Source organism: Tupaia chinensis, unplaced genomic scaffold (genome assembly GCF_000334495.1).
Source record: "Tupaia chinensis unplaced genomic scaffold, TupChi_1.0 Scaffold000627_1, whole genome shotgun sequence".
NCBI lineage: Eukaryota > Metazoa > Chordata > Mammalia > Scandentia > Tupaiidae > Tupaia > Tupaia belangeri.
In genome coordinates this window covers 4,151,569-4,156,604 of record NW_006160147.1, presented here as the reverse complement: position 1 = coordinate 4,156,604, position 5,036 = coordinate 4,151,569, and positions in this window count along the sequence as shown.

Below are 5,036 nucleotides of genomic sequence, written 5' to 3'. Positions count from 1 at the left end.
GATGTGTGCTCTGTGTACTTCTTATTAAAGCCAATAAATACATTGACTTATATCATCAGTTCCAGTCCAGCCCTACTTTGGGGGGCTGTTTCCCGAATAAATTATTTAGAAACTTTTAACAGTGACTGTCCCTATTGTTGATAGAAGAAAAGCATGTCTTGTCTCAAAATTAAATACTTAAGAGCATGGGCCCTCTGGGGCCACTCTTCATTCTCTTGGTTTTCTGGACACACACATATGCTCTTGGCATGTTTTTCAAGCTGCAGGCAGGAGATAGTATAGTCAGCCATGTAGAGTCCAGCACCTTCACTATGCCACTACCTGGCCCTCATTCAATTTTACATACTGGTAAGAACTACATTTTTTAAAATTAAGAGTTAAGGAACCAGCAGATGGCAAAATTATATCACTGGGCTCCCATGCAGTCGACTGTGGTTAGTCCTGAATGCCAAGTGCATGTGCATGTGTGCCCAGGTCCTAAGAGGAGATTGGAGAAGGGATTACTGCATGGCTATCCCCCCGGGGGTGATTTCTCACCTTTTGTTTCTCTGCCTGTGTGGTGAGCACATGCGCCCTATAGCAAAAATCTCTCATATTTAAAAAAAGTTAGATGGGGGACAGCAAGTGGCTAAGTAGCACTTAACTCCCACATGGCCAACCACAGTTTGAGTCCTGAGCCTGGTGGCTTGCTTTCTCATTTTCCATCTCTCTGTTCAAAAAGAAAGTTAAATGTTACACAGAGAACATGGTACAAGATTCCCTCTAGATGTGGGCTGGTAATCATAGATATTACAACATTTTTTTTTTAACTTTTGCTATGGGACGCATGCGCTCACAAGAGAAAAGGGGGGTGACTGACTCCCCCAGAGGAATGACCACACCATTCCCTTCTCTATTCTCAGGATTTGAAGCACAAAAGCATACTCACCCAAAGTGTTTCTCATGTGACTTAAACTGTTCAGGGATCCAGTGGCCTTAGCCACTACGCCAGCAGCTGGCTCCAGAGCTTTCATTCTTTTCCGTTTCTTCTCTTGTTTAGTGCTTACCTTGTCAGCCAGATAATTTCCTTGACATGCAAGCACACCTTGGCTTTGAAATGAAATTCTTTGTGCATGCTGTTATTGGTTGTCTACTGGCTACCTTTAAATTTAGGTTTTAATGGAGTTGTTTGTCCCAGGTCAGAGTTGACTCTGGAAGAACATTAACCACTCGCTTTTTCTCACCATCTGTAGTTGTTTAATGCTTAATTACCACATTTTATATTTCAGTACACTGCTGAAGAATCACAGTGGCTTAAAGGATTTCAAAAAACCATCAAGTGGATAAACAGATGCCTAGGACTAAGATGTTTGGAGCTACCTTGATGCTATCTGTGAGCATTAGGATACAGCGTTTACCACTTTGCAGTTCGTGACGTTTTTATTTTCCTGCTAGCTCTGACATTGGCTGAGTTGTTGCCCATTCTGTCTGCTTTCAGTGGTCCCAGCAGTTCTTAAGCCAGCTCCTATTGTCTGGTCACAGTTGACTGCATCATCTGCTCCCCTGAATCTTCCTCGTGTTGAACTTGAGCACTTTGCTGTTCCTCATTTCCAAGGGAAAGTGATACTTCTTGCACCAGTCAGATGAGTTACATCCAAGATTTCATGGGGAAGATCTGAAACGTTTTTCCAATGAGACTTGAAGATTTCTCAGTGAATACTTCAGTTTAATTGAAAATATCTCTACTCCCTAGACACAAAAATTCCAATTTTTGGAAAGCTATTTTCGGATTATGTGTGAACATAGCGATTCTTGAGAAAGTAGTCGTTTTGACCAGCAGTCACCCTGTGCCAGTAGAGGGCAGTGTTTGCCCTCAATATACTCAGCTCGTGGCATGATTGCACTCCCCGTCTCCTTTTATTATAGATGGTGTTCCTGAGGCTCAGCTTTCGCTGTATTGGGTCACTCTGCCAGCTGCTTGGCTTATAGAGGATCTGTGATCAGTGTGCTCACATAACATAATTAATATATCTTCTGGATGGTTTTGCTTTTGGTTTTAGTTTGCTATAGGGCACCTGCATTTGGGGGGGGAGGCGAGAGATCACCCCCTAGTAGGGATGACCACACTGCAGTTCCTTCTCCTCCATTCTGCTCTTGAGATTTGGGGCACACATACACGTGCTCAGTGTTTTCCAAGCTGCCGGGATACAACCACATAGTCAGCCATGTGGGATACAACCACCACGCCAGGAGTTGGCCCCTTTTCTCAGTTAAAAATGGGAATAGGATCTCAGTTCATGCACATCTGTCCTGTTACGTCACTCCCTTTTTACAGCTCCCAAACCTATGTGGATAACATCCCAAAATGAAAATGTGTGTCGAGATTTCAAAATGCAGCTGTGAACTCTTAGCCCTGTTTTGAACCAGGTGTTTGTTGCCTTTTGAAATTGCCCTCCTGCTCAAAAGCCTTGTTTCATGCACAAATAGCACTGACTGGCTTGTATTTGTACACAACAGATACCGAGACTCATTACTGAGTCGTGTTTCAAGGTAATGTACCTCGCGTTCCTTTATCTTGATGGTATGTGTGCTGCTTTTCCTCCATTATCTTGACTGAACAGGCACCCATTTTTGACATGCTTTGGCTAGGTCACCACCAGGAGAAATCCACATTGCTTATGGGCGTGCCCCCCGTTTCAATAGTAAAACTCTGGACAAATATTGTGAAATAAATGCTGTGTTAATTCTAGGGTCAGTGAGTGAGAGGGTGCAACCAGTTTCCATCCTAGTAAAGCAAATAGTTACTTTAAAATATGATAACATAAAATGTTGGAAATGATTGTTTGCCTTGGGTTAGCTCTAAGGTGGCACTCAGGAGTGATTTGTTCAGAAATCTACCTTTAAGGGATAGATAGGTCAAGAAAGTATACATTACTATTATTGGTAATGTTTTAGCTATTGAGTATACAGTATGTGTGCATGTGCACACACACAGGCTCTGTTTTCTTATTTGCCAAAGTGTACATGCACTTGGAAAGACAGAAAAGTGAGAATGCACTCCACCCCTTACTCCCCACCCCTATGAGAGATGATCACGCCACAGTCCCTTTTCCATTTCTCCATTCAGGATTCTGGGCACACACACGTGCCCGTGTATTTTTCAAGCTGCCAGGTTTGGGACTTGAACCATGCGTGCTATTGGCTATATGGGATTCAGCCACGTTTAAATATACTACTAGCTAGACGCACAAGCTTTTTTATTAAAATGCATGAGACCGGCTCGTTGGCTGATATGAAATGTAACGTATCCAATAGTTACACTTCTCCCTTTGTGGGTAGGAACGGTAGTATAGTCTAGATGTAGTCAGGGCTAGGAGATTAGGAGGATGGGTTAAGTAAGTCTCTGAAGGTGGTAGAAAGTCATTGATCCACAAAACACTTTAGGATAAGATAACTACTGATCTGGGGGGCCAGCAGGTGGTGTGGTGGTTAAGGGCACTGGACTCCCACATGGCCGGCCATGGTTCGAGTCTCGGACCTGGCGGCTTGCTTTCTTACATTCCCTTTTTCTCCCTCCCCCTCTCCTTCTCTGGTCAGGTTAAAATAAATAAATAAAGTTAAATAAAAAATAATAAAAAAAAATAGATGACTACTGATTTGGTAACCCTGACTGATTGGTTATGTGGTAAAAAGTGATTCTCATCCACAATGAACTGAATATGTTTATGATGCAATAAACAAAAAATAGCTTGTGACCTTTACCAAAAGGTGTACCGAGACGACACACTGGTCCTCACTTGGTGGCTGAAGTTGGTTTTCTTATAGTTCACTAATTCAGCTTAATGGAATAAAAATGCTAAGCACTTAAAAAATAGGACTTGACTTCTAAAGTAGGCAAGAAAAATGATCTAGTAAAACTCTTACAAGACACTTAAGTGTCTTTAGGAATCAAGAGAGACTCGTTTGATCTTGGAATATCATCTGGTGCTTCAGTAACCTAACGTCGTACCTAATGCGTGTCACATCTTAGTTACAAACTCCAAGCTCCTCGTTTCATCTTTCCACCTGCTTCTGACCTACTTTGCCCCTCTCTCTCCTTTCCTTCTCTTATTTTTGTGAATGAGCAGTTGGTTTCCACGGAGGTCAGTGTTTTTGAGGGAAACACATTGTTTATACATGGACCAGGTAGCCCTGGAGGTAGATGAAGAACCATCTGTCCTGTCAAGAGCCACACAACTGGCATGGGTGCAAGATACATAGTGTTTCCTAGTAGATCTGGAGCAACACAGAGCTGGGATTCCAAAGCTCTATTGTAGGGGATGCTGGTAGTGTTTGGGTACACAGGATATACACAGTAGCTAGTCCAAGAGAGTGCTTATTGTGCTAGAATTTGCTCAACAGGTCAGTCTGGAGCCATCAGTAAAGCAGGTCACACCTCTCATCCTGCTTTCCCTCATTCTCTTCCCACATACTCAGATGAAACAATAAGACCTAATGTTTGGCTCATGGGCTACTCCCTGTTCTCTAGAAGTCAACATCATTGAGCGGTCACTGAGAAGCTGCTCCCCTGTCTTTGAGAGGTTGAAGTCTAAGTGGAGACACATTAAGAATAATAGACAGTCGAGATGGAATTTTCTAAGAACTGTTGCTTCTGAAGTTCACCTCTGAGTAGGCTGGCAATATTTATCAACAATGAAAATTATGGTGACTATATTGCAACCCCAAAATTTGGACCTGTATGTACCATAATGAAGAGTTTTGTCACATTTCCCAATTAATTTTTTTGTGTGTGGAGGGGTTTTTGTTATAGGGCGCGTGTGCTTGCCAGACAGACAGAGACAGAGAGACAGAAAGCGAGAAATCACTCCCCAGGGGGGATAGCCACGCCACAATCCCTTCTCCATTCTCCTCTTGGGATCTTGGGCACACATGCACATGCGCCCAGTGTGAGTTTTAAGCCACCAGGTCCGAGACTTGAACCACAGTCGACTACATGGGAGTCCAGTGACATAGCCATTACAATAATGGCTGGTCCCTTACTTTTTTTTTTTTTTTTT